The sequence below is a fragment of the Cetorhinus maximus genome, chromosome 26 (assembly GCF_964194155.1).
Source record: "Cetorhinus maximus chromosome 26, sCetMax3.hap1.1, whole genome shotgun sequence".
Classification (NCBI taxonomy): domain Eukaryota; kingdom Metazoa; phylum Chordata; class Chondrichthyes; order Lamniformes; family Cetorhinidae; genus Cetorhinus; species Cetorhinus maximus.
Window position 1 is genome coordinate 21,061,275 of NC_135904.1, and position 27,723 is coordinate 21,088,997.

Here is a 27,723-nt window from a genome sequence, read left to right on the forward strand (position 1 = left end):
GGTGGGGGGGGTGGGAAGAGACACATTGAGGGTGTGGTGTGAGCAGATAATCAAGAGATGTCACAGACAAAAGGGTCAAAGAGGTGTTGAAGGTGGTGGTCTTTGTCTGAGAAAAGTGCTAATTAAGAATGGAAAACAGGATATTTAAAGTACAGCTCTAGTGGGGGTGGGGTGGAAAGACTAAAGGTTTTAGTTTTAGATTTAAAAATAATGGAAATAGGTGGGGAAAGAAGAATCTATATAAATTATTGAAAAAAAAGCGGGTGGGGGGGGGAAAAGAAACGGGGTGGGGATGGGGGGAGGGGGAGTTTAAGATCTAAAGTTGTTGAATTCAATATTCAGCCTAGAGGGCTGTAAAGTGCCTAGTCGGAAGATGAGGTGCTGTTCCTCCAGTTTGCGTTGGGCTTCACTGGAACAATGCAGCAAGCCAAGGACAGACATGTTGGCAAGAGAACAGGGTGGAGTGTTAAAATGGCAAGCGACAGGGAGGTTTGGGTCTTTCTTGCGGACAGACCGCAGGTGTTCCGCAAAACGGTCGCCCAGTTTGCGTTTGGTCTCTCCAATGTAGAGGAGACCGCATTGGGAGCAACGAATGCAGTAGACTAAGTTAGGGGAAATGCAAGTGAAATGCTGCTTCACTTGAAAGGAGTGTTTGGGCCCTTGGACGGTGAGGAGAGAGGAAGTGAAGGGGCAGGTGTTGCATCTTCTGCGTGGGCATGGGGAGGTGCCATAAGTGGGGGTTGAGGAGTAGGGGGTGATGGAGGAGTGGACCAGGGTGTCCCGGAGGGAACGATCCCTACGGAATGCCGTCAAGGGGGGTGAAGGGAAGATGTGTTTGGTGGTGGCATCATGCTGGAGTTGGCGGAAATGGCGGAGGATGATCCTTTGAATCCGGAGGCTGGTGGGGTGATAAGTGAGGACAAGGGGGACCCTATCATGTTTCTGGGAAGAAGGAGAAGGCGTGAGGGAGGATGCGCGGGATATGGGCCGGACACGGTTGAGGGCCCTGTCAACGACTGTGGATGGAAAACCTTGGTTAAGGAAGAAGGAGGACATGTCAGAGGAGCTGTTTTTGAAGGTAGCGTCATCAGAACAGATGCGACGGAGGCGAAGGAACTGAGAGAATGGGATGGAGTCTTTACAGGAAGCGGGGTGTGAGGAGCTATAGTCGAGGTAGCTGTGGGAGTCGGTAGGCTTGTAATGGATATTGGTGGACAGTCTATCATCAGAAATTGAGACAGAGAGGTCAAGGAAGGGAAGAGAAGTGTCAGAGATGGACCATGTGAAGATGATGGAGGGGTGGAGATTGGAAGCAAAATTAATAAATTTTTCCAGGTCCCGACGAGAGCATGAAGCAGCACCGAAGTAATCATCGATGTACCGGAGAAAGAGTTGTGGGAGGGGGCCGGAGTAGGACTGGAACAAGGAATGTTCCACATACCCCATAAAGAGACAGGCATAGCTGGGGCCCATGCGGGTACCCATAGCCACACCTTTTATTTGGAGGAAGTGAGAGGAGTTAAAGGAGAAATTGTTCAGTGTGAGAACAAGTTCAGCGAGACGTAGGAGAGTAGTGGTGGATGGGGATTGTTGGGGCCTCTGTTCAAGGAAGAAGCTAAGGGCCCTCAGACCATCCTTGTGGGGGATGGAGGTGTAGAGGGATTGGACATCCATGGTGAAGAGGAAGCGGTTGGGGCCAGGGAACTGGAAATTGTTGATGTGACGTAAGGTGTCAGAGGAATCACGGATGTAGGTGGGAAGGGACTGGACAAGGGGAGAGAGAAGGGAGTCAAGATAATGAGAAATGAGTTCCGTGGGGCAGGAACAGGCTGACACGATCGGTCTGCCAGAACAGTTCTGTTTGTGGATTTTGGGTAGGAGGTAGAAGCGGGCCGTCCGAGGTTGGGCGACTATCAAGTTGGAAGCTGTGGGAGGAAGATCTCCAGAGGAGATGAGGTCAGTGACAGTCCTGGAAACAATGGCTTGATGTTCTGTGGTGGGGTCATGGTCCAGGGAGAGGTAGGAGGAAACGTCTGCGAGTTGACGCTCAGCCTCCGCGAGGTAGAGGTCAATGCGCCAGACAACAACAGTACCACCCTTGTCAGCGGGTTTGATGACAATGTTGGGGTAATTCTGTTTTTGTTTTGTTTTGGATTTCCAGCATCCGCAGTAGCTTTTAGCTTTTTGTTTTTATCTCTCAGCATCTACCCTGTCAAGCCCCCTAAGAATCTTATATGTTTCAATAAGGTCGCCTCACATTCTTCTAAACTCCAATGAGTACAGGCCCAATCTACTCAACCTCTCCTCATAAGAATCAACCTAGTGAACCTTCTCTGGACTGCCTCCAGTGCCAGTATATCTTTCCTTGGATAAGGGGACCAAAACTGTTCACAGTATTCTAGATGTGGTCTAGCTAGTGCTTTGTATAGTTTTAGCAAGACTTCCCTATTTTTATACTCCATTCCCTTTGAAATAAAGGCCAACGTCCCATTTGCCTTCCCCACTGCCTGCTGAACTTGTACGCTAGCTTTTTGGGATTCATGCACAAGGACCCCTAAATCCCTCTGTGCTGCAGCTTTCTTCAGTCTTTCTCCATTTAAGTAATATTCAGCTCCTCTATTCTTCCTGCCAAAGTGCGTAACCTCACATTTTCCCACATTATATTCCATCTGCCACGTTTTTACCCACTCACTAAACCTGTCTATATCCCTCTGTAGACTCGTGTCTTCCTCAGCACTTGCACCCCAACCTATTTTTCTGTCATCCGCAAACTTGGCGATGGTGCATTCATTTCCCTCATCCAAGTCATTAATATACATTGTAAACAATTGTGGCCCCAGCACTGATACCTGTGGTACTCCACTGGTTATAGGTTGCCATCCTGAAAATTCCCCACGTATCCCAACTTTCTGTCTTTTATTAGTTAGCCAGTCCTCTATCCATGCTAATAAAATACCCCCAACAATATGGGCTCTTATCTTATTAAGTAGCCTTATCGAATGCCTTTTGGAAATCCAAATATATTACATCTATTGGTTCCCCTTTATTACCTCCTTGAAGAATTTTAATAAATTTGTCAGGTACTCTGCTTGATTATATTATGCATTTCTAAATGCTCTGCTATTACATCCTTTATAATAGACTCTTAACATTTTCCCAATGATGGATGTTAAGCTAACTGGCCTATAGTTACTTGTTTTTTGTCTCCCTCACTTTTTGAATAAGGGTGTTACCTTGGCAGTTTTCCAATCCTCTGGACTTTTCCAGAATCTAAGGATTCTTGGAAGATTACTACCAGTGCATCCACTATCTCTTACAGCTATTTCCTTTAATTTCCTAGGAGGCAACACATCAGGTGCAGGTGACTTATCAGCCTTTAGCCCCATTAGTTTCCCTGGTACTTTTTCTCTGGTGATAGTTATTGTATTTATTTCCTCCCCCCCCCACCCCACCAACCCACTTTTGCCCCTTGATTATTTAGTATTTTTGGTCTGCTAGTAGTGTCTTCTACCATGAAGACTGATGCAAAGTATTTATTCAACTCCTCTGCCATTTCCTGGTTCCCCATTATTATTTCCCCAGCGTCATTCTCTAAGGGGCCTATATTGGCTTTGGCTCCTCTCTTCCTTTTTATGTATTTAAAGAAGCTCTTACTGCCTGTTTTTATATTACTTGCTGGTTTACCCTCAAGGTTTATTTTCTCCCTCTTTATTTATTTTTTGGTCATCTTCTATTGGTTTTTAAAACTTTTCCAATCCTCTGGCCGACCATTAATCCTTGCCACATTGTATGTTTTGTCTTTCACTTTGATGCTATCCTTAACTTCCTTGGTTAACCATGGTTGGTTTATAACCTTCCTAGAATCCTTCTTCCTCACTGGGATATATCTTTGTTGTGAGTCATGAACTAATTTCTTAAACATCTGCCATTGTTCATCAACTGTATTTTCTGCTAAATTCCTTTCCCAGTCCACTCCAGCCAACTCTGCCCTCATTCCTTTGTCATTACCCTTACTTAAGTTTAGCACAGTTGTTTCCAAATTAAGTTTCTCACTCTCAAACTGAATGCTAAACTCTACCATGTTATGGCCACTGTTTCCAAGGGGATCTTTTCCTCTGACATCATTTATTAAACCTGCCTCATTGCACATTACCAGATCCAAAATAGCCTGATTCCTGGTTGGATCCACAACATATTGTTCGAGGAAACGGTCCCAAATACACTCTATGAATTCTTGCTCGTGGCTACCTCTGCCAATTTGATTTTCCTAATCTACATGAAGATTAAGTCACCCGTGATTAATATACTGTTTTTTTATAGCCCTCATTATCTCCTGATTTATTCTCTGTCCTACAGCATAGCTATTGTTAGGGAGCCTAAGACTACACCCACCAGTGTTTTCTTCCCCTTGTTATTTTTTACCTCCGCCCGTAAGGATTCCACATCTTCCGATCCAAGGTAGTTTCTTGCTATTGTACTTATTCTATCTCGTGCTAACAAAGCTACCCCACCACCCTTTCCTTCACGCCTGTCCTTCCAAAAAGTCACATACCATGAATATTTAGTTCCCAGCTTTGATCTCCTTGTACTAATGTCTCCGTAATGGCTATAAGATCAAACCCATTAATCTCTAATTGTGCCGTTAATTCATTTATTTTGTTCTGAATATGACACGCATTTTAGTAAAGAGCCATTAATTTAGCCTTTTTTCCATTTTTTTCCCCCTTTGACCCTTTTTGCTGCTTTTTTTATGTTTGTACACTCTGTCCCTTCCTGTCATAGTTTGGGTATCATTACCTAAGTAGCTGCTCTGCAAGGCTGCCATATCCTTTTGCCTTGTCAGCCAACTTATTCCCTCTCCAGAACCGTCCCCCCCCCAACCCCATAGCATTTAGTTTAAAGCCCTCTCTACAGCCGTAGTTATTCGATTCTCCAGGGCACGGTTCAAATGAAGCTGACTCCACTGTAACAGCTCCTTTCTACCCCAGCACATTTGCCAGTGCCCCTTGAACTGAAACCCATTCCTCCCACACACGCCTTGACTTTATTTACCCTATGCCAGTTTGCCCCACGCTCAGGTAGTAATCCCGAGATTATTATCCTGGAGGTTCTGCTTTTTAACTTAGTTCCTAACTGTTCATATTCTTTCAGCAGCACCAGCTGGATGATGACAACTGGATCCATCCCCTCCCCTCCCACTCCAAGTTCCTCCCCAGCTCCAAGGAGGTATCCTTAACTCTGGCACCGGGGCAGGCAATACAGCCTTTGGGACTCATGCTCACGGCTGCAGAGAACAGTATCTATCCCCCTAATGATACTACAACTACTATGTTTCTATTTCCTCCCCCCCACTTGAATGGCTCCCTGTATCATGGTGCCATGGTCAGTTCGCTCATCCTCCCTGCAGTCCCCACTCTCATCCACACAGCTTGCAAGAACCTTGTAACTGTTGGACAACTTCAGAGGCTGAGGCTCCTTGAACGCTACCCCCGGGTCCCCATACCTACCTGGAGTCACACCGTCCTGTCCCTTTTCACAGACCAAACTCAAATGATCTAACCTGTGGGGTGTGACTGCCTCCTGGGGCAAAGAGTCCAGGTAACTTTCCCCCTCCCTGATGTGGCGCAATGTCTGCAGCTGAGACTTCAGCTCCTTAACTCAGATCCGAAGTTCCTCGAGCTGCAAACAGTTACTGCAGATGTGTTTGCTCCAGATCACCTTGGTGTCCAGCAGCGCCCACATGCTGCAGCAGCAACACACCAGTTCTTAATCATACAGAGTGGAAGGATGCAAAGCCTGAAGATGGTAGCAATGTAGGTGAGGCAAGATTATTTTTCTGTTTTACACTCTTCCATTTCTGTTTCAGTCTGCTAACACGAGACAGTTAGGGTTGGCACGAATTGTGTCTGGGGCCATAGCAGGTTCTATCAGATCTTGTGTGGTATGACCGAACCCCATAAATCTTTGCAGTCAGGAGAGGGGGGGCCTGCAAGTGGGTCGGTTGCAAGACAAAATTGAGACTGATACAACACAAAGATCCAAGGCAGAAAATAAACAGAGGGAATCTGAAAGACAAACAGGCATGAAAAGAATCGCGGGGCATAAATAAATGGAAAAACCGATGCAGGTGAATAAGCACACCAGTCTCTTGGTCCTGAGAGAAGTAGACCTGCAAATTTTAGTCGTCAAATTTATCACTTCAAATATTTAAGGTGAAATAAATTGATAAGCAGACAGGAGCAGCAGTCTTGTGTCTTTTTTCAAAAAGAGGGTTCTTTGGATGTGATTTTGTTTTGCTCCTCTATGAGGAGGCTTAGCTGCAGAGTGGCTGCCAAATGAAGCAAGGAAGGACCACAGAAGCAACAGATGGATTTTGTTTCAAAAAATAGCTGGGTGAGAATGGAAAGAGGAGTGTGGAGGCCTGTTACAGATTTGTCACTGCATTTGTGAGGAGCAGTGCAGCTGTGAAGCAGTATGCTCAGCAGCAGCCCCATGCCCAGCTGTGGCCTTGTGCCCACCTTCCTCATGCCCATCTATAGCCTCATGTTCGCCTGCCCCTTGCCCAGCTGTGGCCCCATGTTCAGCAGCAGCCCCATGCCCAGCTGTAGCCTTGTGCCCACTTTCCTCATGCCCATCTATAGCCTCATGTTCGCCTGTCCCTTGCCCAACTGTGGCCCCATGCTCAGCAGCAGCCCTATGCCCAGCTGCGGCCTCATGCTCAGTGCAGTCCCAAACTCAGTGGCACCATACCAGTACTGCACCTTGCCCAGTGCAGCCCCTTGCCCAGTGCAATCCCATACCCAGTGCTGCACCATGCCCAGTGCAACCCATGCTCATTGCAGCCCCTAGCCAGTGCATCCCCATGTTCTGTGCGGCCCATTAACAAGTGCAGCCCCATACCCAGTGCAACCCAATGCCCAGTTGCAGTCTCATGCCCAGCTGTAGACTCTTCCCAAAGACAGCCCCATGCCCAGTGCTGCACCATGTTGTGCTGTACCATGCACAGTATAGCCCCTTGCCCAGTGTAGTTGCATGCCCAGCTGCACTATATCCAGTGCTGCACCATGCCAAGGGCAGCCCCAGCCCGGTGCAGGCCCATACCCGATACAGCACAATGCCTGGTGCAGCCTCGTGACCAGCGCAATCCCTTGCCCAGTGCATTCCCATGCACCGTTGCAGCCCCATGCCCAATGCAGTCTTATGGCCAGCTGCAGCTCCATGCCCAACTGTAGGTTCTTGACCAAATACAGCCCCGTGCCCAGTGCTGTCCCATACACAGTTGCACCACACAGAGTGCAGCACCATGCCCGGTGCAGCTCCATATTCAGTGCTGCACCATGTCCAGTGCAGCCGGTTGACCAGTGCATCCCATACCCATCTGCACAATACCTAGTGCAAGCCCTTGCCCAGTACAGTCCCAAACAAAGTGCTACACCATGCCCAGTGCAGCTGCTTTGCCAGTGCAGTCCTATGCCCAGTGCAACCAATGCTCAGGGCAGCCCCCTACCCAGTGCATCATTATGCTCTGTGCAGCCCATTAGCCAGTGCAGCCACATGCCCAGTGCAGTCTTTTGGCCAGCTGCAACCACATGTCCAGCTTTAGACCCTTGCCCAAATACAGCCCCATGCCCAGTGCAGCCCTGGGCCCAGTGCAACCTTATGCCAGTTGCACCATGCCCAGTGCGTTACCATGCCCAGTGCAACCTCATGCCAGCTGCACCACGCCCGATGCCATTAGGAAAGGAAATCTGCTGTCCTTACCTGGTCTGGCCTACATGTGACTCCAGACCCACAGCAATGTGGTTGACTTTTAAACGCCCTCTGAACAAGGGTAATTAGAGATGGGCAATAAATGCTGGCCTAGCCAGCGATGCCCACATCCCATGAACGAATAAAAAAGCTCCATGTACAGTGCAGCCACATACCCAGTGCTGCACCATAACCAGAGCAGGCCCAAACCCAGAGGTGCCCCTTGCCCAGTGCAGCCCTTTGCCCTGTGTAGCCCCTTGCCCAGTGCAGCTCCATGCCCAGTGCAGCCCCTTGCCCAGTGCAGTCTTACAGCCAGCTGCAGCTCCACACCCAGCTGCACCATACAGAGTGCTGCACTCTGCCCGGTGCAGCCCCATGCCTGGTGCAGCCACATACCCAGTGCAGTCTTACAACCAGCTGCAGCCCAATACCTAGCTGTAGGCTCTTGCCCAATGACAGCCCCATGCCTTGCTGCAGCCCCATGCCCAGTTGCAGTCTCATGCCCACCTGCCACATGTCCAATTGCAGTCTCATGCCCAGCTGCAGTCACAGGCGCAGCAGTAGACTCTTGCCCAAATACAACCCCATGCCTGGTACTGCACCATGCCCAGTGCAGCCCCACAATACATCGAGCATGCTGTTGCCCACTGCAGCCCTAGATCCAGTGCTGCACCATGCCCAGTGCAGCTCCATGCCCAGTGTGGCTTCAGGCCCAGTAAAGCCCCACACCCAGTGAAGCCACACACCCAATGCAGCCCACCGCCTAGTGCAGATCCAGTGCAGCCCCATGCCCACTGTAGCCCATACCCAGTACAGCCTCTTGCCCAGTGCAACCCCACACTCAGTGCAGCCCCATACCCAGTACAGCCATGCAGCCCCTTGCCCAGTACAGCCCCATACACCGTGCAGCCCCATACCCAGTGCAACCCCATACACCGTGCATCCCCAAATTCAGTGCAGCCCCAAACCCAGTGCAGCTCCAAACCCATTGCATCCCCAGAGCCAGTGCAGCTCCATAGCCAGTGCAGCCCCATGCCCAGTGCAGCCCTATACCCAGTGCAGTCTCATACCCAGTGTAGCCCCATACCACATGCACCCCCAAATCCAGTGCAGCCCCATACCCAATGCATCCCCATAGCTAGTGCAGCTCCATACCCAGTGCAGCCCCATGCCCAGTGCAGTCCTAGACCCAGTGTAGCATCATACCGTGTAGCTCCATACGCAGTGCAGCCTCATACCCAGTGTAGCCCCATACCCAGTGCAGCCCTATACCCAGTGCAGCTCCATACCCAGTGCAGACCCACGCCCAGTGCACCACTCTTCCCAGTGCAGACTCATACTTAGTGTAGCCCCATAACCAGCGTAGCCTCATATCCAGTGCATCTCCATACCCAGTGCAGCCCCATAAGCAGTGTATCTCCATACCCAGTGTAGCCCCATACCCGTACTTCCCCATTTCCAGTGCAGCTCAATACCCAGTGAAGCCCCAAACCCAATGCAGCCCCATACCCAGAGTATCTCCATTCCCAGTGTAGCCCCATACACAGTGCAGCCCCATAGCCAATGCAGCCTCATACCCAGTGCAGCCCCATACCCAGTTCAGCCCCTTGCCCAGTGCAGCCCCATTCCCAGTGTAGCCCCATCCCGAGTGTGGCTCCATACCCAGTGCAGCCCCATACCTAGTCCAGCCCCATACCCAGTGCATCCCCATAGCCAGTGCAGCCCTTTGCCCAGTGCAGCCCCATACCCAGTGTAGCTCCATAGCCAATGCAGCCCCATAGCCAATGCAGCCTCATACCCAGTGCAGCCCCAAACACAGTGCAGCCTCATACCCAGGGCAGCCCCATACCCAGTGCAGCTCCATACCCAGTGTGTCCTATACCCAGTGCTGCCCCTTGCCCAATGCAGCCCCATGCCCAGTGCAGCCCCATACCCAGTGCAGCCAATTGCCCAGTGCAGCCCAATACCCAGTGTAGCCTAATACACAGTGCAGCTCCATGCCCAGTGCAGCCCTATACCCACTGCAGCCCCACACCCAGTGCAGCTCCGTACCGTGCAGCCCCATACCCAGTGCATTTCCATACCCAGTGTAGCCCCGTACCCAGTGCAGCTCCATACCAAGAGTATCCTATACCCAGTGCTGCCCCTTGCCCAGTGCAGCCCCATACCCAGTGCGTCCTATACCCAGTGCAGTCAATTGCCCAGTGCAGCCCAATACCCAGTGTAGCCTAATACACAGTGCAGCTCCATGCCCACTGTAGCCCCATACCCAGTGCAGCTCCGTACCCAGTGCAGCCCCATGCAGTGCTGCCCCTTGCCCAATGCAGCCCCATAACCAGTGCAGCCCCATACCCAGTGCTGCCCCTTGCCCAGTGCAGCCCCTTGCCGAGAGCAGCCCCATACCCAGTGCTGCCCCTTGCCCAGTGCAGCCCCTTGCCGAGAGCAGCCCCATACCCAGTGCTGCCCCATGGCCAGTGCAGCCCCTTGCCCAGAGCAGCCCCACACCCAGTGCAGCCCCTTGCCCAGCTCCAGGACGGGAAGCTTCGCGCGCTGAGGGGCTGCCTGTTTCCCATGATGCTCCGGGGGGGTCCCCAGTGCGCAGCTGCGGCAGCGGCAAAAAAAATCATAATAATGCTTGCGGATGGCGGCTGCTAAGAGTTTGCGCTTTTAGGCCGCGGAGAAACAGGCGGTGAGTCACTCTTTCTGACGGGTATTGATTAGTGAGGTATCGGGGCCGTGTGGCGGCGGCGCCGGGGAGCGGCCTGCGGGAGTGGGTTGGGAGAGTCGGGGCCTGCGGAGCGGGCGGCCTGACCGCCGGCGCCATGTTTGCTTGTTGTCGCCTCACCGAGAAGAACCGGACGGCGAGATTGAAGGCGAGGCCTCTGGGCGGGCCGGTCACTGTTAATTAGTCCTTCATTCGCCTTTATTGTGCCATATGTCACCCTGCGCTCCCCTCCCCGAGGCTTCTGATCGCATTTAGTCCGGGTTGATTTTTCGTCGTTTGGCGTCGTTGTGGCGAAGAAGGTTATTTTATCTGAAGCCGCCGCCAGCAGAAAATAGAAAGGCAGAGAAAGAGTCCGGCGATAGGTGCGATCCGAGGTCGATCGCCCGCTATTGCTGCCGCCTATGGCGCTTCGCCCGCCTACCGGTGGAGGAATAGCTGTTTCCTAACATCGTGGGCGCTTAAAAATATACACACACACACACACACACACACACAGACTTTACTCAGCTGGTTGCTACATCCTAATGCAACTTGCATGGTACAAAAGGAGGAACACACGTGCGTTTATTCTTTTTTATGACAGTTGCGCCGTGTTTTACTACGTTTTTTTTGATCTCTAAAATACGATGGCGAAGTTAGGATTGGGAATAACAAAGGTAGCAGGTCACTTTGACCCTGCGCGATTTCTCCAGAGTCGGCTGTAAAATGTTTACTAACATTATACGAAACTATATTTGATTACTTATTCGAATACTGCTGCGTGTTTTTGTCTTGGTTTCTTTATTGCTTGTTTATTTTGGTGACCTATTCATCACACTCTATTCAGTTCATACGCTCAATTGTTCTGTATATATTTCAGTGAATCAAGGCTGAGATAGACATTTTTAATCAGCAAGGGAATCGAGGGTTATGGGGCAAAGGCAGGAAAGTGGGGTTGAGGATTATCAGATCAGCCATGATCTCATTGAATGTCTGCTCCTGACTCCATGGGCCAAATGGCCTACTCCTGCTCTTAAGTCTTATGGTAAACTTATGAGTCTGGAACACCTGAATTCATGATTTTGGTGCTTTTCTTTCTGTAGGTACATGTGTTTCGAAGATTAACATCAACACTTAAGTTGTGTTATTATTTGAACTGCCTACTACACATCAAAGTATTTAAATGAGGGTGCACTGTTGAATGAATCCAGAAATCTATGTTTTTCTCTAAAGGAATAGCCTTAAACATTCACTCCCTCGACCACCAACGCTGTTAGAAATAAGGTAGCACTTAATTTTTGGAGAGGTTGGATATGTACATATATCTCAAGATTTATGCTCAATATAGGGTAAGAATTTGGCCAAGTTATTGAAAATATCTTGATTTCAGGGCTGGGACACATTGAATATAATTTGCTCCTAACAATTTTTAAAAATCATTTTTTAAATTAAGCATTGTAGCTAAGAGGAGCTGCAGGCTGTGATAATTCAGCACGTGAGTGGTTGAGGCTCAGAAAACCCTTTGTTTGGTCTCAGTAACTGACCTTATGGCTAGGTGTCAGATTTGGTTAACAGTCCTAGGAAGTGCCTTGTGATGTTACAGAATGTAATACGAGTTTTTGTTCTTTGCTGGATAGCAGTGGGGGGGGCAGTACAAATGATATTCATTTTTCTGTTAACTTAGTTGAAAATCGGACAAGGTTTGATTTCTTGGAGAGCGTGATTGCAGGTGGAATGTGATGCTGTTAAATTTTTTTTAAATTGCACTTGGGAAGAGTGTTGTTGGCAAGCCCAGCATTTGTTTATTGCCCATCCTTAATTGCTTTTGAGAAAGTGGTCGTGAGCCTCCTTGAACCACTGCTGCTCATGCCACAGTGTGTTAGGGAGGGTGTTCCAGGATTTTGACCCAGTGACACTAAAGAAATGGCAATATAGTTCCAGATCAACATAATGTGTGACTTGGGGAGCTTGCAGGTGGGTGTGTTTGCATGCATCTGCTGCCTTTGCTCTTCTAGATGGTAGAGATTGCAGGTTCGAAAGGTACTGTTGGAGGAGCCTTGGTAAGTTGCTGCAGTGCATCTTGTATATGATACACAGTGCAGCCATAATGTGTCGGTGGTTGAGGGAGTGCATGTTTAAGGCCATGCTGATCAAGGATGGTGTTGAGCTTCTTCAGTGTTGTTGAAGCTGCACTCATCCAGGCAATGGAGAGAATTCCATCACACTTGTGCTGCCTTAATGGGTGTTGGGGCTTTGGAAAGTCAAAAGGTGAGTTACTTGCCGCAGAATTCCCGGCTTCTGGCTGGCTGTTGTATTTGCATGGCTGGTCATTGCAGGAATAATAATGAACTGAGTGAGGAACAGAATTATACCCTAGAAATGTGTTAGCATGAACGTTTTCAGGAGAGATGGGGGAGGAAAAGATGACGAGGAAAGAAATAAAATCACCTTTCAATGTTGGTTTGTTTTGGAAGCAAATGAACGAACTGTAAATGTAGGAAGTAAATGTAAACAGCTAATCTGCCAAGATTGGATGACAATTCTACCAGCATTTTAGGAAAGAAATCAAATGTTCTTTTAAAAAAAATCCAAAATACAGTTAGACTGAAGGACGTTGCAATGCTTAGGTTGTACCAGCTAATGTAGCCCAAGTTTATCAAGACAAATTGTGAATCTTATTTGAGTCATGGTACAGTTACTAATGAGAGGTGGGTAGAGTCTCATAACCCACATGCAGGAAAAAATACAATAACTCCTGGTCGCCAAAATAATATATTAACCTTAATGAAGATTTGCTGTTGAAATTCAGAATCGGTTAGGGGATTATTTCCAAGTAGGAAAGTGCTGAAAATGTAGGAAGGTGTAGAAAATGCCTTTGGAACTGTTGTTTTGAATTGTAATTTTAATAAATAATTGAACTCATCAAATTTGAAAGTATTAGAATTGGTTGAAATGAGAATATTTGTTGAATTAAATTTGACCAAGACTGATTTTTAGATGTTTCTAATATATGTTAATGTAGAAATAAATTGGTCTATTCCAAATTGGTGAGACTAGTTTCGAATCGACCTTTTTTTAACAGAGTTTTAAGGTTTAACATTGTGTCTGTTTTCAGTTTTGTATTTCCTGTCCTGGTGTACACTTTGTACCAATGTTATTGCAAAACTTCTCAAAAAAAATAGGAAAGAAGAAGGGTTATATAAAGAAAACAAATGACAGCTGAATAAAAGTTAGTTCTTGTAGGTTGTGTTTGAGTGTTAATTACGATCCACAATTGAACACTTTGTGCATTGGTTTATAACCATGTATATATTTAGAAAACATATTGTACTATTGTTTGGCTTTTAAATGTAATTTCCCCCCTCCACTTCCCTTCTCTCATTTCTCATTGCTGCTCAGTTTTCTTTCAGTCCTATTCAGAATTTTGTATCAATATTTAATCATTATTTTATCAGCTGCTTTTTGCAGTGCAATGGGTTTAACTTGGATCAATACCCTTTTTTGCTGTTCATTTCATTTGCCGTGGAATCTCTGACGTTCAATGATATAGAACTTCAGGATATTCACAGCTTTTTTGCAACATGAGAGTGAAATGTCTGAGATGAGTTCAGCAGTGTCCTTTGACATTGCTCACACAAAAATGACACTCCTTGCATCAGAAACCAACTTTTTGCTAACTGCACACGAGAATTTCTTGCATGTGAAATAGTGCTGGTCACGTTTATGACTAAGGAGATATTGAGAAAGTGAAAATTTCACGTGTCTGCTCCCCACAAAATAATAGAACAATGCAACAGAAAAGACAACACCAACCTACTCCCAGTGCTACCCAAATTGACCAGCTCCATGAGACTACCATTGTTTGGTTCCACTCTTAAATGTTGATTGTAGCCAGAGCATCTCTTATTATGGTTTTTGTTCCCATTCTCACATTATGATTTATTTTTGTCCCTTCTATTTCTCATCTACATGCTGCCCATTGACAAAATCATCTATGAACATGGGGTCAGCTTCCATGCAGTGGCACCCAGTTCTACCCTTTCACCAGCTCTGTTGACTCTCCACTGACTCAGTGCTGTTAGATTGCCTCTGATGTCCAGTCTTGGATGAACTGTAACTCCCTTCAGCTAAGTAGCCACTATCTCAGGTCAAATATGAATGTTCACAACTGGTGGGTGTCCTGTCTGACCCTGAGCGGAGTTTTCAACTCCTAATCCTTTCTGTCACGAGGATGACCTCTTTTCTCCATAACATTGCCTGCCTGTGTTCCAACCTCATTCAATACCCATGTTCCACCCCACATAAACTTCAGCTCATCGACATTCTGTTGCTCATATACTGGCCATTCCCATCCCTGTCCTCAATTAACCCTAACACTACAGATTTAAACTTGTCATTTTTGTGGTCAAGTTCTTCATGACTCCCCTCACCCTCCCTTATCCCTGTAACTTTCTGCAGCCCCTACAACATGCCCAGACATCTGTTGCTTTGAATCTGACCTCTTGTAAGTCAAGCACATGCTAAAAGCAGCAATTCACAAAGCTATGACATAACTTGTATGTTTGACATTATGGTTTCTGGGCAAGATGATGCATGCTGCTCCCAGACCAGTCGGCCAAAATAATTTTCAACTGCTAAATCTAAGCTTTAAATATTCAGTATTTAATATTTAAGGCATTTGAGCCTTAAGTAATGACAAGCTTAAAAACTTGAAAGTGACCTGTGTTGAATAAACTGACAACCTGACATATGCTAATCATTTTTATTCAAATTGCATTTTCTTGATATTTGATCTTCTGACTTTTTTAAAAATTGAACCTATATCTCATTAGGCAACAAAATCTGATCCAAAACTTTAGAATCTGAATTTTGCTCTGGATAAAATATCTTTGAATAATTGACTGCATCATTGCAATTTCATATCCAGTTAGTTAATTAATTAACATATGGGAGTATGTGAACAATATTTGTAGAATGTTGTCTTATACAAAAGAAAAATGCAATGAAGTATAATTGTAAAATGTTTTTCAAACTGTTGATTCCACATTCATAGGTCAAAATTATAAACTTGGAAGTACTTGGGCTGAAATTAGGTGCAACCTCTTATACCACCTGTAGTTATGATTTGCTTAGTAAGTAGCAACGATCACTGGATGGGTAGGCTTAGCTTAATCTTTTAGGAAAGGTCACCTTTGCTTAATTTTCCATATTGAAGTATGGTGTCTATTTTGCCCATGCATTCTGGTATTGCAGAAAAGCTAATATTGCTGCCGTAGTTAGTGTACCTTTAGGTCTGCCATCAATCTTGCCTGACATAGGTTAAAAAATCGTTTGGACTGAGATATGTAGTATTATATTGAAAAATATGTAATGCTAAAACTGTTTCTTATACTCAAATCTAGGACCAATATCAGGAAGTTCTTTGTATGGTGATTAACGCTTAGATTGGATTTATACATGCGGAGAGGAAACAAAAATCCTGGAATTGTCAAGAAATGCTGGATTCTGTGAGAGGGAAGCTAATGTTGTTTGAATGGATGAGTTAAGATGGGTCCAGTGGCTTTTCTTATGTTGGGTGGTGCTTGTTTGTCCATGCCTACAGAGTGCTGGTTATATACACAGGTGTCCAGTGACCCTTCCAGTTTCTGCAGTCTGTGGTTGCATTGGGTGGTATGATAAACTCACTGGGTGAATATACTCAGTAGATATTGGCTTTACTTACCTGCCCTTTTCCTCTTTCCATTGCTGCTCTTTCGCGCACGCACACACACACACACGCACACACACACACACACACATCGAGTGTGCTTGTGGACAGCAGTCATTCAAATGCTGACTGTTCCATGATGATAAGGGTGAACAGAACAAGTCAGTACATACGTAGGACACCAGTGTGAGTGAGGTGAGGTCAGAACAGACATGAGCCGCATTGCGATAGGTAACCCGTTTGGATCATCGTAAATGGTCATTCCAGTTGAAGCTTGGTTAGCCAAGCATTTCATTATAAAACACGTTTGGCTCTGTGCCATAGAAGGTATGATGGCACCCTATCTCTAACCTTCTCCAGATATACTTTGTCTCTTGCACCCTTTCATCATCTGATTCTAGCCAACTATGTACCCCCACTTTCCCTCTTCTTTTCTGTTGAGGACAGAAGTTGCTTAAGTCCAGATGTCTGTAGCGTTTGCCCAAAGCCCCTCTACCTCTGTCTTTCTCTGTTTAAAAAAAGAAACCCTCTCAAAACCCATGTTTTTGCTACAGCCTTCAATCACTGCCTAAGCTCTCGACCCAGCTTGATGTTCCATTCTTTTCTCACTGCTTTCAAAATAGTTTCAAGACATTTTGTACATTAAGTGTGCTGTATAATTGCTTATTTTATATAGCTAGATGATGCTCAATTTTATATATCCACATTTTATTGCTTGTTTAAAAACTGATTAGAAGGATCTCGCCATGTCTAACAAACTTTGATTAAAAAGATAGCAGTTTTCCTTCAAATTAATGGCCAAAAATTGCAAATTTTACTGTAATTGCAAACTGGGTTCAATTATTTAAAAATTATGAAAGTTTTAATATAGAAATAAGCATAGTTTCTCATTCTTAAAATATTGTAAACTCTGGTTGCCACTCTTAAATATAAGCTTAAAATGAATAATTAAACCTCTAATTGTCATTTTTCTTTATGCTGCTCAATGGATGGAGACTTGGTCAATGAAAAATTTCTTTTCATTCCCGCACAGTTAATATTTATAATGAGTGTAACTCGAATTAGCAAGTTCTCTACACCTTGTGTGATGCCTCTTTTAATCATATAATCAATTTTCTGAGACCCTTTGAAACAATGCACGTGCTGATGGTTTCAAGGACGGACCTTAGTATCCCTGCTTCCTTTATCTCTTTCCCTTTTGGCCTCTCTTCTCCTTTCACCCCCAACCTCACCAAACAATTTTTTAAATGGCAGAATGCTAAAAGCATAGGGTGCAGAAGTGAGACCTGAAATGTGTGTATATCGCAAAACAAATTGTAATAGTATTTCCAGAAATGTTGCAGTCAATTTACTTGAGCTAAAGCTTCGAGCACCACTGAATAGATTTCGAGTATCACCTTAGCAAAAGTCTTGTAAGGACTAGATGGATGCGTTGTGTAAGATATAATACCTTGGGTCATTTTGGATGTGGTGGTTCAAATTTTTGGGAATTTGATCCTCTTGCCTAGGTATGTTTATTTGCATTTCAAGGAGGGGTGGTTTCTAGACTTCCATCTGATACTTGGGCACTAGGAATTATTTTCTGTGGTTGTGTACCATCATATCTTAATTTTTCTTATTTGCTATCTTGTATTTTGTATAATAAATGTTTATATGCCTCAATTATTATAATGCTGTGTGTAGATGTTGTCCATGTTTTTTTTCTTGTTCCTTTTCAAGCTGGAGAAAATTAAATCTAGCTTTTCAAAAGATAGTTTCTAAAAGTTTTAAGATTGAGCATCTTGCATCAGTCTAGAGTACTGTAAAGATTCATGTTCTGAGGTAGATTAATATAGTGGGTATCATCAGGCTGTTCAACTACTGGCACACCACAACTGCTCCTATTTATGCTCTTCCCTGACATTTCCTACTATGCAACTCTGGAAGCCAGGTGAATACACTTCAATTCTTATTTTCAAACCTTTATTTATGAAAGGATTATCGGCACACAATTTAAGTTGCATAGCCGTAGTGATTGAATCTTGGCTGAAATCTTACAAACCCCTGACCAGCACGTGACAACTTGATCATTTTATAAGGATACTAGGAACTTTTGTGTTGGAAGTTGTCACTAAGTTCACAATGTTTTATTTTTAAACTTTAGTGGAAACTTGGAAGGCCTATAGAATTTACAGAATGGGACAGTGAAGGTTTTGTCTTGGAAAGAGGAACGTACAGGATAAGTTTGGGGGAGGGACCTGAATTAAACCATCAATAACAGTAATTTTTGATCACTTTCATGTTTTGCAACAATTTGTTTCTGCAGGTTTTAACTCGTTTCACAACCTTTTCAATTTCTCATGATTGATTTGACAGTCCAGATATCTGCCTATGCCGTGACATGAATAGCACTTATTCTGGAATTTGCTGAGCCTCAATCTCGATAATTAGGGTTGGCCTAGTGAAATTGTAATCTAAATAGGAAAAATGCAGGATTGAGAAAAAGCTGTTGCCCATTTCAGAACTTGACCATTTTTGTTTCCTGATCATGAACTGTTATCTCTGGGCCTCCAGCTGAATTGGAAATCAACACTGTTCTTTACAATGCTTCACCTGAGTCAGTATTAAATACTGAGTTACATTAAAACCTTAAAACTAAAATAAAGTGGAAGGAAAATTCTGGCTGACCCAGAATCCTTTTTGTTCCAAGTAGATTTTTCCTGTTTTGAAAAATGATAGATTCAGCATTGTTTTTTGTTTTCTTTTTCAAAACATCAATTTTACAGCGGGTATGGAGACCAGGGAATTGAGAATCCTTCAGTTCTAAGTTCCTATCTTGATGACATGGTGAAGGTTTACCAAGTGAATCCTGAACTGGTTGCATTGTGTTGAATTACCTGTATCATTCTAGAACAGCCTGCGGAAACCTACTGCATGCAACTTGTGCTTGGGCTCTGTCAATGCTGTGCTGGTGTTGCTATATGTTTTGTTCTTGTTACAGTGATCTCTAGTATAATGCAAAATTACAAGTTAAAAGCACCCATAGATTCATGTTTTTTGTAGGCCTATTTGCAGCATGACATTCAGAAGTTATTCAGTTACATGAAGAGGAGAACGATGGGTTTTTAAAATTCATTTACAGGGAATATTCTCCACTTGTAATGTCAGTAAATGAAACATCATGTTGTTAACACTAGGAAAATCTCCCATTCCATGGGCACCTTTAACCAAAATTTTAGCAGCATATAACTGCAAAACACTTGGACCACTCTTTTTTGACTTTTTCTTTGTAATTTTGAAATGTCTTAACATGCTAAGTAAAAATGGCTACTGAGTTATTCCTCATGTTTTTATGTGGATTACAACTTGCCACATATTACTCAGGCACTTAAAACAGTTGTTGCTTATTGAGTGATTTGTCCCAATATGTTTCTTTAGCACACAAATTAGACAACAACATCCAGTGAATGCATAGGTGAATGAGGAAGTTAAGTTGTGTCACTTTTCTGGAATCTGCATAAAAGCAGCATCTCACTGACAGGTTTGCCATTCAGTGTATTTGAATGTGGTGAAGTTCTTCTACTAGCTTCGTAGGTATGGGCTAAGCTCACCACAAAATGATCGACCTTGTCCAAGCCAATCGATGTTCCCTTTTTGTCTTAATTACTGTCAAACAACACTTCTATGGAAAAATCAGGGGTCTCATTTCTTTGGCTCCTAATTATTTTTGAAGATTTAAAAAAAAGATTTTTCAAATGACACTTTTAACTTTCTGGCTCTCCTCTTACTCTCTCTCGCGCTCTCTCTTGGCCTTTTTTCCCCTATTTACTTTCTGTATCGGATGTGACAGAAAATTAATTTTTCTATCTTATATTTCCTGGTTCAGACTTGTGCTGCTCATTAATGATTCTCCGATCTGATTGATTAAAGAAATACACAGTTGTTTCCCTGTTCATACAGGTCCCAGATGCCCTGCAGAGGGCACTATCTCCTTTGGGTGTCCCGCTGACAGCAACTTGCTGTGCAAAATTCTTTGGAAAGTCTATGGACAATAAATTCCAATTTATTGAAATTCTCATTTGCTGTTTTGTTGTTTACGATCGATAGTCCAGCTGTGCATGTTGGAAGTTAAGCATTCCATAATGTTTTTGAAAATGTCCAAACTGCTCTTGTATTTGGGATGCATTTGTAATGGGGAAGATGGAATTTTCCCCATCTTACATCTAAATTGTTTGATCATTTGGATGGATTCATTTGGATTTCTCTACCGACTTGTGTCAATTCAACCAATTCACAGGAGAGGTCCACATTTTGCACTCTCTTTTTCTTAGAGTTGTCTGGCTGCAAAGAATATATCAGTTATGCTTCTTTCCTTTCTGAATCTACATTGCTGAAAAATATCTTAACAGTCAATGTGTTCAGTAAACTGATTAAGCATTGCTTGGGCAAGCATCTTTTTAGCATTGCAAAGTTTTGAGATTTCCCTTTCCCTTATAGAGGTGGACAATTGAAGCATCTTTGCACTCCTGGGAGGTTTTACCCTACCACCACATAGATTGAAATAGGTTATTGAGACATTTTGGGGAAAAAAATGTCACAAGTTTTGCATATCTCAGCTGTGATGTCTTCCTCTGTGCAACACTTCAGTGATGTAATGGGAGTTACAGATGTGCCACTGTTGGTGGTAGTTGCTATTTAAATATTGAATTGATAATGCATGCAAGGCATATCACACAGGATTAAAATCAAATACAAATTATAGTTGTGTATTGGTATCAGATAGCTAAATAAGTGTAGTGACATTATTATAACTTGAAAACAATGTTCCAATATTAGAATTGGGATATTAAGAATAAGTGATTATCAAGGATCTACTCACCTGTCTACTCACCCGCCTCTTTCCCTCACCCCTCAAATGGGTAATATTATCTAGAGGAGGAAATTAAGTTCTATTTTGTTAGAGACTCCTGATTTCGAAGGGTTCCTTTTGTGAGTATTATTCATTAAAGTCTTTAGTAGGATACTTATTTCTTCAAGCTGCATGACTTCCAGAAAAATGGGATTCAGCAACTCAATACCTATTGGATAGAATTTACAGCACAGGAATAGACCATTTGGCCTAGCTGGTCTAGAATGGTGTTTGTGCTCCAGACAAGCTGCCTTCCACCCTATTTCATCTAAGTGTATCAACGACTCCTCCTGTTCCTTTTTCCTTCGAGTTCAACTGTTGCAATCATCATTTTACCCTGAATCCGAAGCGAGCTTTGGTCCCTCTCTAATGTGTATTGTGTAATATATTTATTTTGATTGGAAATTTGTGATATGTGGGTATGGAAAGTGTGCTTTATGAACACCGAAGTGTTAGGTCGTCAAGGAGATCTAGTGCAAGTGAAATGTAATTTTCAGCACAAGAATGGCTATCTCAATCTATACACCTTGAAAGTAAATGCTTGAACATGCAGCTCCAGAAAATGCTTGAATGAACATGCAGCTCTGCAAACTAAACAACTTGGCAGGAAGTAAGGCAAGTAAGTGTTTTTGTTTGCTGTCTCAAAAAGAAAACTTTGCCTTCTAGCACCAGACAAGAAACATACTTGTACAGGGTTACAGGAGCTTGACCCCAGTGCACCCAGATTTATAGTTTGATGACTCAGAACCTAGAGAGCATGACAGATGCAGAAATAAGCTTCTACTTGTGAATTTTGAAGGTTATGTTGTCTGCCGAACTTCAATTGGAAATCCTCGCCAATTTGCAAAGCACACTTGCATCCATAAATTCATGCTAAGGTGCAACAAGATATAATTTATGAGGTTCTGCTGCCAGGACATTGTTTGCTTGATATAAACCTGGTGCACCAAAGTGGAACTATGATGGTCTTATCTTAGACCAATACTCATTTTTGTCAAAGTTTTACCAGTAGAGAGCATCTAATTTTCTGATCCAAACTTTTTTCACTAACTACATAGAACTGATACAGCACTCCTGTGTTGCACCAATTCTGTGCTTTGATCCAATTAATTTTGTTCGCAGACAAATGTGAACTGCAGAGCATATGTGCAGCAAAGTACATGTACGTCGTCTTTGTAACTTGCCCAGACACTGACCTCCAGAAGTATATATTCATGGAGAGAATGTCGTCTTCTGAAATGATTGGAGTGGTTGAGGTTGCCTGGGAGAAAGGAATAGGAAGTCACAGGTGTCCACACCCCGAGACCCAAATAAAGGACAGTGGAGCATAAAACTAAAGGAGTTTAAAGCAGAGATACTGATTGAGCTATTGTGTATTTACATAAATTCCTGTTTTTATTTCAGACTTCCAGCACTTTTTTCCATTTTAGTTTTTTTCCCTCTAGCCTAATAGGTCTTTGTGATCAGTTTCAATGTAAAAATGATAATTCAAAAATATGTAGTTATGCTTCTGCCATCCACACAACAATGAAAGAGAAACTGGGAAGAATGGTCAGAGCCATTCCAGAGATGAATTTCTGACAGAACATGCTGGACCTAAGTGGCTGCATTAGAGTCCTCAGCGGTAGGTACCTGATTCCTATTGTGGCACTTGAGTGACCCAGGGATTAATCGATATCGAGCCAGAGCTCGATAATTGTGGAGAAATTAACAGAAAATTTTAATGAAATATTTGATGTGCAGGTTACTAGCAGTCTTTGGAATGATTGGCTAGGTTGAATGCCTTTGGTGTGCAAGTCACCTTCATCTAAAGGTATCAAAATGGGAAGACAGGAAGTTTTCAATTACAAAGAAGGTCTTGCATATATCCATCACATAGGTCAAAAATGTCCCAAAACCCATCGCACACAATGAAGCTACTATTACGTGGCTAAATGTGTAACCATTTTCCATGCAGCATAGTGGTGCAACAAGCATAAGATGAATGATGAATCACCCCTTGTTTTTGGTGTTGGTCAAAGAAGAAGTGTTCCCAGTGCACAGGGAGCTCTTGGCTCTTCATGGTATGGTGTCTTGGGATCTTTAACCTTCACCTGAACAACTGGAATAGGCAGATGTGGCCTTCTCTAAATGTCTCATCTGAAGGACACTGCCTTGATTACGTGGCATTTTGTTATTGCACAGAAGTAGCCATAATGAAAAGTAACCCAAGTATGTTGAGCACAAATTCGAAGTAATGAACTTGTTCTGAATCAATGTCTTGGCTTTTGTCCCTTTTTTACATGTGCTTTTGAATAAAGCATACAGATGTGAAGAAGTGGGAATGGTTCCTGGAGTAATAATATGAGAAAGTGAAATAGTCCTGGTATAGTTAATTTATTTTATGCTTTGGGTGTTTACACATCTCATGTCTTTTGCACATCGTTTTCACTTATCAAAGTATATTTGAAGAGCAATTTTTTTTTCTGGCCTCCTACCAAGGATGCAGTTTTCAAGTAGCTGTAAATTTACAGAACATTTCTTGAATTAGTTTCCAATTGACTTCAGGAGATGCCAATACGACCACCTCTTTTCCCGTGGATAGTTGACTCAGTATTGGCCTTTTGGTACAAATTGAGTTGAATACAGTTTTGCTTTTTTGACTGAACGTCACAGCTATGCTTCAGACACCGGAGTCCTTGTGAGCATTGCTGTGGCAGATTGGTAGTACGTGTATCTTATTAAATGTCTGGCACTTAGTACTTCAGACATTGAATTTCTGTACATAACAGTAAAAATCAAATGTCACATTTATCTCAGTTGAAAAGTGGTTTGGCAAAAGTCCCACAGAAAAACAAGGTAGATTGCATTTCAAATTTGTTCTGGCTGCCATTTTAATTTTTGGCCCAGCTGAATATTACAGCTGTAAAAATAACATACAGTATTATCCCCCAATACGACAGTTACATGTGTGCGGTATCTCAGTTCCTACATTGCCATTTCTTTCCATGTTTTTCTTGTCTGGGAGACTTGGGGGTTCACTTTTTTTCCCCCGCAATTTTGTTTATCCTCTGTCTTTATTTCCCATTTCCCCCCCATTTTTTTCCTTTTTGTAATCTGTACACAAATGATTTGAGCCTTATCTTGGGCACCTTAATATGTAAATGTACAGTTTGAGCTAATGATGCTGCATCTATATATGGCCTTGGAACAATCTTTTGTTAAATGTAAAAGTATGTGCGTCGTGATGATTAGACATGTTGAAAACATCAGTTACTACTTCATTGAGATGCAGATGGGCCAACAGGAGGCTGTAGTATAGCCTTTTTGCCTCACTAACATGAGCTAGCCTGTTCCAGCCTGCCTAAGCCTGATCGAGTTGTTTGACCTAAATAAATAACACTATTGGCTGTTCAGTTCCTCAGCTACCCATGTATGTGGTCCCCTTCTCCTGGTGCTGCATTTCCTGAACTACCACAGTCCTGGCTGCTTACAGCTTTTGTTCGGATGCAGTGATGTTAAAAAGGGCTGGAAAGCATCTGAGGCTTTTAATGCTTTTGCAACCTGCACTAAAGTGGCGTCTTGATTCCTTGGCGCAGCAGAAAGAATGAATGAACTTGCATTTATATAGCATCTTTTATTTCTTCAGGATGCCCTAAATAATTTGCTTGCATATCACGATTATATAAGAGCAATTAATTTTTCCAAATTGAGGACCCCCCCCCACCAATCTCCAACTGCAGTGAGATAAATAACCAGTTAATGTGTTTTGGTAATGTTGAGGAATAGATTTTGACCAAGATACCTTAAAATCTCCCTTTCTCCTCTTAAAATAGTGTCCATGGGAACTAATGTAATTTAAAGGCATTGGTTTATTATATTATTGAAAAGAAGGCATCTCTGACAAGCCAGCACTCCCTTAATACTGCACTGAAGTATCAATTTAGTGTGTTAAAGTGCCTGGAGTAGGCCTGAGCCCTTGATCACTCAGTTTAATGGTGTGAGTGCTCCCTTTTTTGTTCATCTTTGGAGGCAAAGGTGACCATGTTCGTCATTTGAGATGTTTGGTAGGATTCCGCTGGCTATGTAGGTGACTGCTATGACTGATCTGTGCCTGGAAGATTGTGCTGCAAATCGGGCAGGATACTGTTGAGTTTTAGACAGGTTGCTGGCTTGGGATTTCCTCTGCTTGCATTTTCTCTGTGCTTCTGATGTGTGCTTGCTTTGGAAGAGGCTGCACCCTTTTTTCATTTTGTTACACCTTGTGCAATGATCTTGGATGAGCTTCTCTCAGGATTTGAAGTTATCAAATCTCCTAAGTGAAGCCTTCAGAATGTCCTTTGTAGTGCTTCCTTTGGCTACCGTGAGAACCCATACCAGCTTCAAGCTCTCCATAGAAGATCCGCTTTGGTAAGTGAGTGTCAGGCTTTCTAGCTACATGACCAGCTGAATTCAGCTGTACGACCACTTCCATTCTGGAGTTAGAGTAGGGAAAAAATGGTTGCGAAAAGAGCAACTGCCATGCTCTGAAACCTATCAGGGGAGGGTGAGAAGAAGAAACAAATGATCAGTAAACAGAAAAGTTGCAACGATGTCAAAACTGTTGCTGGATAGCCACATCTAATGAAGGTAAACTCAGGATTAATGAAATAATTCAACAGTATACGACATATTCCACTCGTGTTAATTTATACTTTATATTTGTTGGACCTGGGTAATATCCATATAAGACAGAAACCAGTTTGTGCACGTGTAGTTGCCTACTTCCATTCTTCCCACCATAAACAATACTATGAGATGGGTAGGAAAGTTATGCGAGTAAAGTAGATTTTCCGTACCTCTAGCTCAGCATTTCTCCTCTTGGGGGTTGATACCAGTAATAATACACAATTTCATGATGCTGTCCAGTTGCTGGGTTGTTGAATTTTGTGGCCCTTTTACAAAAGGTCAACTTTTAGTTGAAATGTAACTTTCATAAGTATTTGGAAATTTCTAAAAAGAGAGGCATGTTGCCGAAGCTTTTAAACTTCACTGATCAGGACAAACATAAGTTTGCAAATGATCACATCAATTTATATTACATGAGAAAAGGGCTGCTGGTTGGTTGACAAGTTGACCCTGGCCAAGGTTTTCCCATGGAGAAAGCACCAGGGAACTGTAGGCTCCCCAAGCTCCCAGGTAATTCAAATAATGCACAAGGCTTGAACATATTATTTTTGTTTGCAGGGAGTGGGCCCACGCATGTGAATGTATATCACTTAGAGCAAGTGTAAATGAGCCATGTTACGAGCTTAACTAACAACCAATTTAAGATAATCAGTTGAGCTCACATCGTGGCTCATTTACGCTTGCTAGAAGTGCCATACTTTCATATGCCCGGACCCGCTCTCTGCAAACAAAAGGAATACGTTCAAGCCTTGCGTGTTTATTGAACTACCTGAGTGCATGGGGAGCCTTTACTTCTCCATTGCTTTCACCATGGGAAATCCTTGGCCAATCAGAGTTGACTTGCCAACCAATCGGCACCTCTTTTCCTGTACTATCAATTGTTGTGATTGTTTGAAATATTGTGCATTTCCTGATTAATGCAAGACAAAAAGCTTCACCAACATGTCTCTCTTTTCAGCAATGTTTGGAAATTATAGAATTGCTGCTATTGATTGAATTGTTTCCACAAGTAATAGTCTTAATTTACTGTTTTGCAATGCTTGTGAGGAAAAAAGTGTTTTTCATCCTGTTGTTTTAAAAACTATTCTGACTGTTTCAAACATTGTCTTCACAAATCCTGGTTTTCAAAGCCTCATTGGCATTTGCATATTTGATTGTGATGCATCATTATTTTTAAATAGCTCTCTAACTGCCATTTGTCCAAGTGAGATTTTACTTAACTGAAGAATTGAAGAGGCTCAATATTTGTGACGCATAACTGTCTAAAGCGTTTCAGAATATGGTGAACCGACAGCTGGGGATGGTGTTGAAACGTGTCCTGACCATTTTGTATGTTCGATAGCTATTTTAAGACAATTGGATTAAATGACAGCTCTTTGTGTTATGGTGAAATAATCTTAAAGAACCCAACTAATTCTTCCCTCTCGCCTGTTACGACGTGGCAGATGATGCCACGAGGGAAGCTTAGTCACGCTGTTACAACGGTTTTGCAACTTGTATTTATTACAAGAAGATGTGTGCACTGAATTTAAAAGTAATAAGTCCACCAAGACCTTTAGAGATTTAAAAAAATAAATTAAAATATTTATTAAATATAAAAGATTTCAAGTACATACATAAGACTACAGTTACTTGCTACTATAATTCCTAAAATTCCTAATTAACCTGATCCCCAGTTGCACTTCCTTTAAGGCAACGGTCCACAACAGATTTTAGATTTAAAACAAACTCAGCAAGTTAACACTATCCTGGACAGTGGAATTCCAAATGGCTTTCCCAACTTCATATTTGCTATATAGCAGATTTATGCACACATGCTAGAGGCTTCATTAAGGCTTTTTCACATACTCCTGTCAGATCTTACATGGCCTTCATCCCACATAGCCTTTCATCCTTCTTTATATATGTTTCTCCGTTTTTAATATGTAAATTCTAATGTTCCATTTGTCTTTGAAATTGTATCTTCCTCATAATATAAAAACTTTCATGTTGCCAACATTGCCAGTAGCCTTTGGGTAAAGTAAACAC

The 27,723-nt window shown here is 43.2% G+C and overlaps 1 protein-coding gene across 4 annotated transcripts in view; it reads left to right on the top strand.

The window, feature by feature from the left end:
- Nucleotides 1-10,342: 10,342 nt before the first annotated feature.
- LOC144668373 (zinc finger protein 280D-like) overlaps nt 10,343-27,723 on the top strand; it is a 99,549-nt gene continuing 82,168 nt past the window's right edge. For all 4 annotated transcript variants that reach the window (XM_078530336.1, XM_078530333.1, XM_078530334.1 and 1 more), the window contains exon 1: nt 10,343-10,438. The gene's annotated coding sequence lies outside the window, so the exon portion shown is untranslated. The remainder of the gene's footprint in view (nt 10,439-27,723) is intronic.